The sequence below is a fragment of the Artemia franciscana genome, chromosome 3 (assembly GCF_032884065.1).
Source record: "Artemia franciscana chromosome 3, ASM3288406v1, whole genome shotgun sequence".
Lineage (NCBI taxonomy): Eukaryota > Metazoa > Arthropoda > Branchiopoda > Anostraca > Artemiidae > Artemia > Artemia franciscana.
This window is the reverse complement of record NC_088865.1, coordinates 45,068,142-45,081,555: the sequence shown is the minus strand read 5'-3', so window position 1 is coordinate 45,081,555 and position 13,414 is coordinate 45,068,142. Positions and strand designations below refer to the sequence as shown.

At 34.5% G+C, this 13,414-nt stretch overlaps 1 long non-coding RNA gene across 1 annotated transcript in view; it reads left to right on the top strand.

Annotated features, from left to right (window-relative positions):
• The window catches only part of LOC136025316 (uncharacterized), a 40,413-nt gene that overhangs the window by 13,817 nt on the left and 13,182 nt on the right, over positions 1-13,414 (top strand). Inside the window, exon 3 of the long non-coding RNA XR_010617055.1 lies at positions 844-1,003. This is a non-coding gene — a long non-coding RNA (uncharacterized LOC136025316). The remainder of the gene's footprint in view (positions 1-843; positions 1,004-13,414) is intronic.

The following is a 13,414-nucleotide window of genomic DNA, read 5'->3' as shown; positions in this document are numbered from 1 at the left end:
TATAGTATAAAAATGCTGGCGGTATATGGCAACGAACCACAAACTGTAAAAAAACTGAATTTCGATAATAACAGATGCATCAAAAGAATTGGCTTTTTATTCATCAAGTTTGACATTACCCGTCATAATCTAAGAGCCTAAAAAAGCTGGTCCAATTTTAGAGAAAGGCAGGAAACAACCCCAAAAAGTCAAGATATCTTAATGAAAGTTACCTCATCTTAGATAGCATATCATATACCCTTAATTTAGAGTTGTCAACCTCTTCTATAAATACTTCAATAAGGCATATGAAATTTCCTAGAAAACCTCTAAGCCCATTTGAAAATTTCACCTCTAGACGACTTAAAAATCCACAGAGGGGGCTAAGGTGTCTTTCTTTGTCCGAAGACGAAGAATATTGTTTGGACATCAAAACAAAAACTAGAAGCAATTTTTTATTTAGACTTGTTTCAGTTTCTGCAGAAAAGAGTACAAAGCCTATTTTTTTTGAAAATATTCTAAATATGTTGGGAAAAAATAAATTAAGAGATTATCAAGTTCTTGGAATTCAGATGTACATCTGTATAATATTGTCGTAAACAGACTTCGGATTATCGGAGCCTGACTATCAACGGACCTTCTCATTTTCTGCTACACAATGTTTTGAAGAATATGTATCAAAATATGTAAGATTTCAGGCACTCCTGACTCCCTAAACTTCTGTTTCCTTCAAATAAAACTTTTACATTCAGGGTTGATTTCAGAAAGAAAAAAAATACGGGAATACATTAGTTGCTAACTTTTATATTCGATTTGTTTTGTTACACCAACCAAACAGGACTCATTTATTATCCTATATCTTAGTTTTTAGCTAGAAGCATATGTTCAAAGTTAATCCTTTCGGACAAAGATACAAAAAGAGTTTCAACTATTCTACTTAAAGAAATAGAAAATGGACTGCACAAGAAGACAAACAAAACAGCTGACATTAAATGCTACTTTAGAAATTCACCAAATGACAAAGGTAAGTCAAACTAATGAATTCTTTACCTGGTTCATTTTATTTATACCAATCAAAATTATAACAAATCAAAGTATTAGGGCAATAATTTTAAATGAAGGGTAGAAAATTCCTACAAGACCAGTCCAATATAGAACATAAGCTTTAGCATGCAAAGAGGGAACTAGGAAATACAACTTTCTCTATAAAGGACAGAATCCCAACGTTAAAAGCGATTTTTTTTTATGACTGATCCTTTTAGGACTTTATGATTTTTGTGTTTAAGCTGACACAATTGAGTTAAAGATGGTCGGACAAAAGCTTTCGAGTCGCGGTATCTCTGATTATTTAGCTTAGGGTATTACCAAGAGTTCTTATTTCTTTAGTTGGATTGAGTTAGTTGCAAATTCAGCTAGACCCGATCCAACTCCAAGTGGATACCTCGAAAAAATAAGAGAGTGAAAAACCTTGGGAAAAATAAAAGAGGCTTTGGGTGATTAAAACTCTAATTTTAGCTAGTAGTATTGGCCTCAGTGGCTTCATTTAGGGGGAGAGCAGGATGACAGTTGCATCCCAATAATCTGGAGAAAAATTTCTATACAGCCCGTTCCCCTTGATTCTTTGGGTGTAGACCCATCTTGCCCTTCCAATAAAAGTTTTTGCGGTAAGCCCCTGTTTGGCCCAGGGACATAGAACTGTGGTAAGCATTTGCATTAAGCGAAACATGGGTCTACACAAAAAACTATGTTGGTAAGTTTATGTTTAAGTTACATTAAATAGTAAAGAATGAGCTCCAGCAGTCAAAAAATGTTTTAACCTCTGAAGGCTTTAATTGTATCGATTAAAAAAAATAATACTTGGCTACTTCAGCAGTTACGTTGAACTTTAAGTTATCACGAGGGTCATATCCAGGACTTTTTTTTGGGGGGGGAGGTTAGTAAAGAATTTGAATATTTAGTTCACATTTTGATGGTTCTTACGGCCGCAGAGTCCATAAAAATTATGCCTAAATTAGCGGTTTTATTTTCAGGTATTGTTTGATTTGATAGATTGATTTAATACGACCTGCACAGGGCAGTCAAATCCGTGTAGCGTTTTCTTCTTTTTTTTTCTTCTACAAGTTTTCTTCCTTTTAATTTACCTGTATTCTAGTCAGTGATATTACCTTTGTCAACAATATCAAGACCCCACATTTTAACGAAAGAATAATGGGACGAAGGAAGTTTCGTACGATACTCGCAAATGGAAGGGCGTTTTGATGTGCAAAATTAAACAAAAAAACAAGTTTTTTTAAATGAAAGTAAGGAGCGATATTAAAACTTAAAACGAACAGAAATTAATCCGTATATGAAAGGGGCTTTTCGGCCCGCTCTTTACACTAAAGTTTGACTCTTTCTCTTAACTCTACTCCTCAAAACGGTAAAAAAAATTTAGCGTAAAGAGCGGGCCGTTGAGGAGGAAAAGCCCCTTTCATATACTGATTAATTTCTGTTCGTTTTAAGTTTTAATGTCGGTCCTTACTTTCATTTAAAAAAACTTGTTTTTTTTTTTTTAATTTCTGGATATTTTTGAATTAATGCATGTTTTGATCTTGGCTCTTCACACATAAATAATTCAAACAAAATTTGCATATTAATTTTTTTTGGCTAAATGGCTTTCTCGTTTTTAATCGGTAGATTTTGAGAAAAAAGGAGAGAGGGAGGAAGCCTAGTTGCCCTCCAATTTTTTGATTGCTTAAAAAGGCAACTAGAACTTTTAATTTTCTTACGAACATGCTCATTAGTAAAAAAATATACGTAATTTAGGAATTAACTTACGTAACAAACTTCTATATTCGTATGTTTTATTGCGTATATGAGGGAGTTCACCCCTCGTCGATACCTCGCTCTTTACACTAAAGCTTAAATTCTGTCCCAGTTCCTTAAGAATGACCCTTGAATAATAAAGGCTGTAGAATAAATAGTTGAAATTACTAAAAATACTTTAGCGTGAAGAGCGAGGTATTACGAGGAGGTAAACCCCTCATATGCGCAATAATTTCTGCTCGTTTTAAATTTTAATGCTGCTCCTCACTTTCAGTAGAAAAAAACTTTTCATATTTATTTTTTCATTGTTTTTTTTAATAATGCTAGAAAATCCTGCGCTCCCTTCACGGAAATTTTCTTCCCCCATGATAAATTCCTCCAAGGAAAGTTCCCCAAACATATCTCCCTCTTTTCAACCCCCCCCCCCCCCAAACCAAAAAATCCCCCTGAAAACGTCTGTACACTGAAAACGTCTGAAAACGAACTGTAGTAATGAGCGACCCGGCTCAATAGTAAACGAAACTCTAAAAAACGGAATTTTGATGCTAAGATATACATCGAAAGAATCAGATTTTCATGCTGATTTTAAATATATAAGTTTCATCAAATTTAGTCTTTGTCATCAAAAGTTACAGGCCTGAAAAAATTTGCCTTATTTTAGAAAATAGGAGAAAACACCCCTTAAAAGTCACAGAATCTTAACGAAAATCACACCATCGCATTCGGCGTATCAGAGAACCCTATAGCAAAATTTTCAAGCTCCTATCTACAAAAATGTGGAATTTCGTATTTTTTGCCAGAAGACAAATCACGGGTGCGTGTTTATTTGTTTGTTTGTTTGTTTTTTTTTCCCCAGGGTTCATCGTATCGACGAAGTGGTCCTAGATTGTCGCAAGAGAGCTCATTCTAACGGAAATGAAAAGTTCTAGTGCCCTTTTTAACTGATCAAAAAATTGGAGGGCACCTACGCCCCCTCCCACGCTCATTTTTTATCCAAAGTCAACAGATCAAAATTTTGAGATAGCCATTTTGTTCCGCATAGTCAAAAACCATAATAACTATGTCTTTGGGAATGACTTACTCCCCCACAGTCCCTGGGGGATGGGCTGCAAGTTACAAACTTTGACCAGTGTTTACATATAATAATGGTTATTGGCAAGTGTACAGTCGTTTTCAGGGATTTTTTTTGGTTTTGGCGGTGGGGTTGAGGGGAGGGGGCTATGTGGGAGGATCTTTCCTTGGAGAAATATGTCATGAGGGAACAGAAATTCAATGAAAAGGGCGCAGAATTTTCTAAAATTACTATAAAAAAAAAACAATGAAGAAATAAACATGGAAAAGTTTTTTTTTCTATTGGAAGTAAAGAGTAGCATTGAAACTTAAAACGAACAGAGATTATTACGCATATGAGGGGTTCTAAAAATACTTTAGCATAAAGAGTGAGGTATTTAGGAGGAGATAAATACCTCGCTCTTTATGCTATAGTATTTTTAGTAATTTTAACTATTTATTCTACGGCCTTTCGGATTCAGGGGTCATTCTTAAAGAATTGGGACAAAACTTACGATTTAGTGTAAAGAACGAGGTATTAACGAGGGTACAAACCCTCTCATATACATAATAAAAATTAAAGAATATAAAAGTTTGTTACGTAAGTTAATTCTTAAGTTACGTATATTTTTTACTAATAAAAAAATTCGTTAAAAATTAAAATTTATGGTTGCCTTTTTATGTAACCGAAAAAAATTGCATGGCAACTAGGCCTTCTTCCCCATCCCTTATTTCTCAAAATCGTCTGATCAAAACTAAGAGAAAGCCATTTAGCCAAAAAAGGAATTAATATGCAAATTTCATTTTAATATTTTATGTGTGGAGAGCCAAAATCAAACATGCATTAATTCAAAAACGTTCAGAAATTACATAAAAAAACTAGTTTTTTTAACTGAAAGTAAGGAGCGACATTAAAACTTAAAACGAACAGAAATTACTCTGTATATGAAATGGGTTGTCCCCTCTGCAATCCCTCGCTCTTTACGCTAAAGTTTGACTCTTTGCCACAATTCTGCTTTTTAAAACAATTAAAAGCTTTAGTGTAAAGAGCGAGGGATTGCGGAGGGGACAACCCATTTCATATACGGAGTAATTTCTGTTCGTTTTAAGTTTTAATGTCGCTCCTTACTTTCAATTAAAAAAACTAGTTATTTTTTATGTTTATATGTAAGCACTGGTCAAAGTTTGTAACTTGTAGCCCCTCCCACGGGAACTGTGGGGGAGTAAGTCGTCCCCAAAGACATAGTTATAAGGTTTTTCGACTACGCTGAATAGAATGGCTATCTCAGAATTTTGATCCGGTGACTTTGGGAAAATAATTAGCGTTGGAGGGGGCCTAAGTGCCCTCCAATTTTTTTGGTCAGTGAAATGGGTACTAGAACTTTTTATTTCCGTTAGAATGAGCCCTCTTCCTATATTCTAGGGCCACTGGGTCGATACGATCACCCCTTGGAAAAAAAAAACAAATAAACACGCATCCGTGATCCGCCTTCTGGCAAAAAATACAAAATTCTACAGTTTTGTAGATAGGAGCTTGGAATTTCTACAATAGGGTTCTCTGATACGCTGAATCTGATGATGTGATTTTCGTTAAGATTCCCTGACTTTTAGGGGGTATTTTCCCCTATTTTATAAAATAAGGCAAATTTTCGCAGGCTCGTAACTTTTGATGGATAAGTCTAAACTTAATAAAACTTATATATTTAAAATCAGCATAAAAATACGATTCTTTTGATGTAACTATTGTTATAAAAATTCCGTTTTTTAGAGTTTTGGTTACTATTGAGCCAGGTCGCTCCTTACTACAGTTCGTTACCACAACTGTTTGATTGATTTATATAATCAAACTCTTTGGAAAACATATTATTCCTAAAAACAGCTGCAGCCACTAATTGGTTGTATTTTTTGTGCTCAAAATTTGCTGTCCAAGAAGCTATGCTCAGTCAGACTACACCTAAGTCAGCCTAAACCTACCCGAACCTAAGCCAAAGTCAACCTAGTTGACTGGAAGGTAGTAAACTAGTTTAAAAAAGAGGGTTTTATGATGAAGCATTATATATAGTTGATTAGTCAATGTTAACTATTATTCTGATTAGTTTAATAATAAAAGTTTATTGTGGAAACATGTTTTTTTGTGAAATCAAACTTCAGACAAACAACCTTTGAAAAAGAGCAAGAAAATACCAAATAATTCTGACATAATAAAAAGCAAACCAATGGAATTTTTATGGTTAAAATTCTTTCTGCCACATAAATACAATCCTCCACCTCAAACAACAAGAAAATTTTTATTTAAAAGGATACACTCAAGTGTTTTCTTTCTTCATTATTAGAAAGGGACTGGAACATGAAAATAGGTGCTTAAGGGCTAATTTGAAAGCTAATTTTCATAGCAACATTCTTCTTTATGAAACAGTTCTTGGTAACGAACTGTAGCAAGGAGCGACCCGGCTCAATAGTAACCGAAACTCTAAAAAACGAAACTTTGATACCAATAGTCACATCAAAAGAACATCATTTGAATTCTGATTTTAAATATATAAGTTTCATCAAGTTTAGTCTTGTCCATCAAAAGTTAAAAGCCAAAGAAAATTTGCCTTGTTTTGGAAAATAGCGGGAAACACCCCCTAAAAGTCATAGAATCTTAACGAAAATCACACCATCAAATTCAGCGTATCAGAGAACCATAATGTAGAAGTTCAAGCTCCTATCTACAAAAATGTGAAATTTTGTATCTTTTGCCAGAAAATAGTTCACGGATGCGTGTTTATTTGTTTTTTGTTGTTTTTTTTCTCAGGGGTGATCGTATCGACCAGTTGTCCTAGAATTTCGCTAGAGGTCTCTTTCCCATAGAAATTAAAAGTTCTAGCGCCCTTTTTAAGTGACCAAAAAATTGGGGGCATCTAGGCCCGCTCCCACGCGCATTTTTTCCCCGAAGTCACCAGATCCAAATTTTGAGATAGCTATTCTGTTCAGCGTAGTCGAAAACCTAATAACCATGTCTTTGGGGACGACTTAATCCCCCACAGTCCCCGGGGAAGGGGCTGCAAGTTACAAACTTTGACCATTGGTAACGCATAGTAATAGTTATTGTATAGTTTACATACGTTTTTGGGGGGACTTTTTCGCGTTGGGGTGGAGCTGGCTTGGAGGAAGGGGTTATGGGGGGATCTTCCCATGGAGGAATTTATCATGAGGGAAGAGAATTTCTATGAAGGGGGCGCAGAGTTTTCTAGCATTATTTAAAAAAACAATAAGAAAATAAATAATTTTTTCAACTGGAAGTAATGAGCAGCATTAAAACTTAAAACAAACATAAAACATTACGTATACAAGGGGGTTTGTCTCCTCTGTAATACCTTGCTCTTTACGCAAAAGAATTTATAGTAATTTTAACTATTTATTCGAAAGCCTTGGTGATTCAGAGGTCTTTCTTAAAGATTTGGCACAAAGTTCAAGCTTTAGTGTAAAGAGCAAGGCATTGACCAGGGGGTGAAACCCCTCATATACGCAAAAAAATACACAATTTTAGAACTTCGTTACGTAAGTTAATTCGTAAGGTTCGTATGTTTATTACTAACAAAAACATTCGTAAGAAAAATAAAAAAATCTAGTTGTATTTTGAATTAATCAAAAATTGGAGGGCAACTAGGCCTCCTCCCCCACTCCTGTTTTTATCAATCGTCCGATCGAAATTATGAGAAAGCCGTTTAGAAAAAAACGCAAGTTTCGTTTTAATTATTCATATGCGGTGAGCCAAAATCAAAACATGCATTAATTCAAAAACATTCAAAAATTAAGTTGAAAAAACAAACTTTTTTAACTGCAAGTAAGGAGCGACATAAAAGTATTCCGTATATGAAAGGGGTTGTCCCCTCCTCAACGCCTCGCTCTTTACGCTAAAGCTTTTTCATTGTTTTAAAAAGTAGAGTTGCGAAAAGGAGTTAAACTTTAGCGTAAAGAACGACACTTTGAAGAGGGGACAACTCCTTTCATATATGGAATAATTTCTGTTCGTTTTAAGTTCTAATATTACTACTTACTTGCAGTTAAAAAAACTTGTTTTTTTTTTTTAATTTGATAAATTTGACAGAACGACGAAATAAAAAAAGTATCATAGGACACAAAAACGACAATCTTTAGCGTAATTTTCAGAATATAAGAGGCTTGGAAACATTAATAGTTTGCCATCATTATCTTTATAATAAGAAATTTCCAACCTGATGTTTAAAATCCTCTTTCTCTTATAATACTTCTCCAAGTCCCCTGAATAGGTTTCATAAACCGTCAGCTGGCTATTAGACCACAGTACAAATACAGAGGGATGTTTAATAACTCTTATTAAACCTCGTATTCAAAGCTTTTATTCTTTACATGTAATTTCTTAGAATCGTTTTAATATTGTTATTGTAAATTTCCTTGGACTTATAATTACACTTTTGGTACCATTTCCCAAGTTGAAAGAGCTGTTTGTGCCATTTCCCAAGTTTGAAAGCATAAAAGGGTGTTTGAAAGCAGAAAAGGCTGGAAAGCATAGAAGGGTGTTTAATTAAGAAGAATTATAATCTACTTCTCGTTATAATCTGATTGGAAGGGTCTGACTACAACAAATCTAAATGTCAATGAACATAAGCAGGTATAAGGCCTTTGTTTCTTCAAAGGACCAGACAGTCATGTATGCCCTATTGAAAGAAATATAAATATTTCAAATATTTGCATCTTTTGTGATTATCTTTTGTGAAATTAGAACTCCAAAATTCCTAAGACTTTAAGGGAGAATATCAATTTATATCTAGATAATTTCTATTAACATCTATACAATTTGCAATCCACTTTTCATTTGTTCTTTCTAGTGCTTTGTTAGTACGGTCAGTTTCATTTTATTGTTGAAATTGTAAGAAATAAACCACCTAGTTCCAAATAAAGGGTGTTTTCAGCAAAGTGCAGATGGTAGTTTGTCCTTTAATATGTCTCTGTTTATTTATACTTAATCAGTTAAACAATTAGGCTTTATTTTTAGTCTTCCCTGGTACAATCAGTGAGCGGTTGTTTAGAATTTTAAACGTCAAACACCCTCAAGACTATGATAAGACTGAAATTACCCGTGTGGCACCTTTTTACTATTACAAGTTCAAGTGTGAAACCCACTGTCAGGAATATGGTATATGATATATTAATGCAATAATACAACTGTTGACATTAATCTACTAAAACTCAAATATACTTACTTCATGAGATCTAAATAAAAAATAAATTGGTTTTTTCCGTTAAAAGTAAGGAGCAACATTAAAACTTAAGACTAACAGAAATTATTACGTATGTAAAGGGGATCATCCCCTCCTCAACACCTCGCTCTTCATGGTAAAGATTTTACCACTTTTGAAGAAACTTCTTATTGTTCTAATTAAACCATCCTTGTTTTCAGGAGTCGTTCTTAAAGAATTGGGAAAAAGTTCAAACTTTAGCTACAGAGCAAGTTGTTGCAGAGGGGCAACCTCCTTCATATACAAAATGTTTTTGTTCGTTTCAAGTCCTATTGCTGCTACTAGCTTTCATTAAATAAAACCTTATTTTATCTGATCGTTTTTTAAACAATATTACGAAATTTAGCTCCACATCCAGGGAAACATCCAAAGGCAGGCATGTTACAAACTCTTGCTAATACCCTTTCAATTTACTCCCAGATATTATACCTACCAGCTACCCTACCAGCTGGTACACTTTAAAGCAGCAATACATTAATGCCAGGCTGGAGGTCTCTGTCGTTCTAAATCGTCCTAATATTGAGGACTTCTTGATGGATGGATTGACGTCCAAAATTTCATCAAAATCTTTTCTTTTAATTTTTCAAAATATAAAAGTTCCTAGGGTAGTATGACGTTTTCTTCATTTGGTGCCGCGATGGACCTTGAAAGTAGATAAGAAAATTATGTTAGTTTTGAGAACCCATATTGTACGCGAAGATTAAAGCATTAACACTATTAATCCTCAAAGGAAACTACACAATTAAAGCTAACTTAAGGCTAATGGTCTTAATTTGTGTCCAATGCTATTTCTCCTATGATAGAAAATCATGAATAACTTCTGCGATTTTGGTGATTTTGAACTGATTTTTTTTTTGATGACTCTCGAGTTAAAAGGAAAAAAATGTTGGTTTCACTTTTTCTGTATATGCTTTACCTATTGTGCAAAAAAAAGAAATCAAGTTATTTTAGTTTGGTGAATAAAAATTTAGTGGATGGGAAATGACAGTAGATTTTTTTTTTAGTTCATCCTGCCAGTATTTAAAAAAAAAATGTTGGTTGCAGAATTGTTATATTTTTATTTTTAACGGTGCAAAAAATTATTTTTAATTTTCAACATTTTTCTTGCTAGAAGGTATGAAGTTGGCTCCAGAGGGTAGAATTTTGGATCATATGTAGATTTTATAATCTACAACCATTACAGAAAATTTCTGATGTCTATCATAAATAGTTTGAAAGCAAAATCAGAAAAATACAATTTCAAAATGTGCTTACTTTTTACTTATTTTACCCCTGTTTCCGGCTTAATAGCGTTGTTCATCAGCCAATAGAAAAAAAGGCGGGATTCTTATCCAATTTTAGGCATTACGCCTCCAAGGCATTGTGTCTCTGATTAGTTGACTTGTCAACTGAAGTCAATAAGACATTTGAGATATGAGGAAGAAAATTATCAACAAAAGGTGGCTGAATTTAAAATACCGGTAAGTAAAAATTACATATACAAGTTTCATTCCCTCTTGTCCATTAAATAAAAAAAAACAAGTTTTTTTTAACTGCATGTAAGGAGCGACATTAAAACGAACAAAAATTATTCCGTTTATGAAAGGGGGTAGTCCCTCAATGTCCCGCTCTCTACGCTAAAGTTTTCCTCTTTCTCACAACTATACTTTTTTAAAACAATAAGAAACTTTAGCGTAAAGTGCGAGGCGTCGAGGAGGGGAAAACCCCTTTTATGTACGGAATAATTTCTGTTCGTTTTAAGTTTTAATGACGCTCCTTACTTGAAGTTAAAAAAAACTGTTTTTTTTATGTAATTTCTGAACGTTTTTAAATTAATGCATGTTTTGATTTGGCTAACCGCACAACGAAATTTGCATATCTTTTTTTGTCTAAATGGCTTTCTCATATTTTCGTTCTGACGATTTTGAAGAAAATGGGGTGGGGGAGGAGGTCTAGTTGCCCTCCAATTTTTGGTAACTTATAAAAGCACCTAGAACTTTGTATATTTGTATTACATATATGAGGGGGTTTGCCCTTTCGTCAATACCTCGCTCTTTACACTAAAGCTTAAATTTTCTCCCGGTTCTTTAAGAATGACCCTAGAATCACCAAGTCCGTAGAATATATAGTTGAAATTACTTTAACGGAAAGAGCGAGGTATTTAGGAGGAGATGAACCCCTCATATGCGTAATAATTTCTGTTCGTTTTATGTTTTAATGCTGCTCCTTACTTTCAGTTGAAAAACTTCTTCATTATTATTTTTTCAGTTTTAATAATGCTAGAAAATCCTATGCCCCTTCATTGAATTTCTTTTCCCCCGTGACAAATTCCTCTAAGTAAAGATCCTTCAACGTAGCTCCCTCCCCTCTACCCCCCCCCCCTCAGCCAAAACCCCTCAACCGTTGACTTTTAATTAAAAGGAATAGTTGTGGGAAAAGTCAAGTCATGGCCAATTGTAGAAAAAGCCAAGACAGATTGTCCAATTAAGTGGGCATCAGGTCAAGGTAAACACTGATCAAAGTTTATAACTTGTAGCCCCTCCCCCGGGAACTATGGGGGAGTAAGTCGTCCCCAAAGACATCTTATTATGTTTTTTGACTATGCTTAAGAAAATGGCTATCTCAAAATTTTGATCTGTTGACTTTGAGAAAAAAATGAAAGTGGGAGGGGGCCTAGGTGCCCTCCAATTTTTGGTCGCTTAAAAAGGGCACTGGAACTTTTCATTTTCATTAAAATGAGCCCTCTTGCGACACCCTAGGACCAATGGGTCGATACAATCACCCCTGGGAAAAAGAAAACAAATAAACACGCACCCTTGATCAGTCTTCTGGCAAAACAATTCTATGACTTTTAGGGCGTGTTTCCCCCTTTTTTCCAAAATAAGACAAATTTTCTCAGGCTCTTATCTTTTGATGGGTAGGACTAAATTTAATTAAAATCCGATTCTTTTGACGTATTTATTAGTATCAAAATTTCGTTTTTTAGACTTTCGTTTACTATTGAGCCGGGTCGCTGTTTTGTTTTTCTATGGTTCTTTTCATTTTTTTTAGAAAGGTGCTGCTTGGAGAACAAGATAAAGATAATTTGTCAAATGGATCGAAAATTTCAGAAGAATTTTCAGCAAATCCTCTCATAGACGATTCAAATAAATTGGGAAACGGTAGTGGTTCTTACGGTGTTGATTGCCCCGATACGAATACTGAGATAGACTTATCTGGAATTCCAGATGGAAACTGCATTGTGAATCTAAGGTATTTCCTTGCTGAAGTAATTTCAGCATTCAGACACAAAATCAGTTGCGATCACGGAAAATTGATTATAAAGCAATTAGAAAAGAAAGGCCTGAAAACTGAACTGAAAGTTAAGTGTAATAAGTGTAACTGGGAAAAGAGGATTAAAGGTGAACCAGAATGTCCAGCAACAAGCGTTAAAGAATATCTTTCAAGTTTTACGGACCAGACACAGGTTGCTTTTTCCGAAAAAAAATCAAGTCTTAAAGGCTGCTTGAATTCGAAGGCTGTTTGGGGAGCCATGGGTAGTGGAGGAGGGTATTCTACACTGTGTGAATTCTTCGGGGTGCTTGGAGTGAAACCAATGTCACGAATAGTTTATTCCCGTATTGAAAGGCAGCTTTGTAATGCTTGGATGAATAGTTTATCGGAAATTTTGCTAGAAAATGGACGAGAGGCCTTAAAATCAGCCATTCATGATGATAGGTATAAGGAGGACTCATACTGGACAAAAGTGATATGTGATGGAGGCTGGAATAAGCGTAGCAAAGGACACGATTATTCGGCCAAAGGATGTGTTGCAGTTATCATAGATGCATTTACGAAAAAACTGTTATATGTTGGCATAAAAAATAAATACTGTTATATATGTTTTTCTTCTGCAAACGCCAAAGTAATTCCCAAAGATCATTTCTGCTTTCTGAATTATAACGGAAATTCAAGGAGCATGGAAACAGATATTCTAGTTGAAGGCTTTCGTTCCAGTGAGGAGATGCACGGATTACAGTTTTTAGAGTTTATCGGTGACGGTGATTCCAGTGTTTTTTATAAGCTAAAACAAAGTGTTTCCTACGGTTCCAACATACGGAAACATGAATGTGCAAATCACGTCACAAAAAACTATACAGCCCATCTATATAATTTGTGCAAAAATAAAAAAGGTTTGTACACAAAATGTCTTCCCCGAGGAATTATCCAGCAACTGACAAAAAATTTAAGGGGTGCGATAAAAATAAATTCTGAAAATAATGGAACAGCAGAAGAATTGAAAATCTTGTTAAAAAGAGGTCCGTACCATGTTTTCGGAAACCACACAAAATGTGATT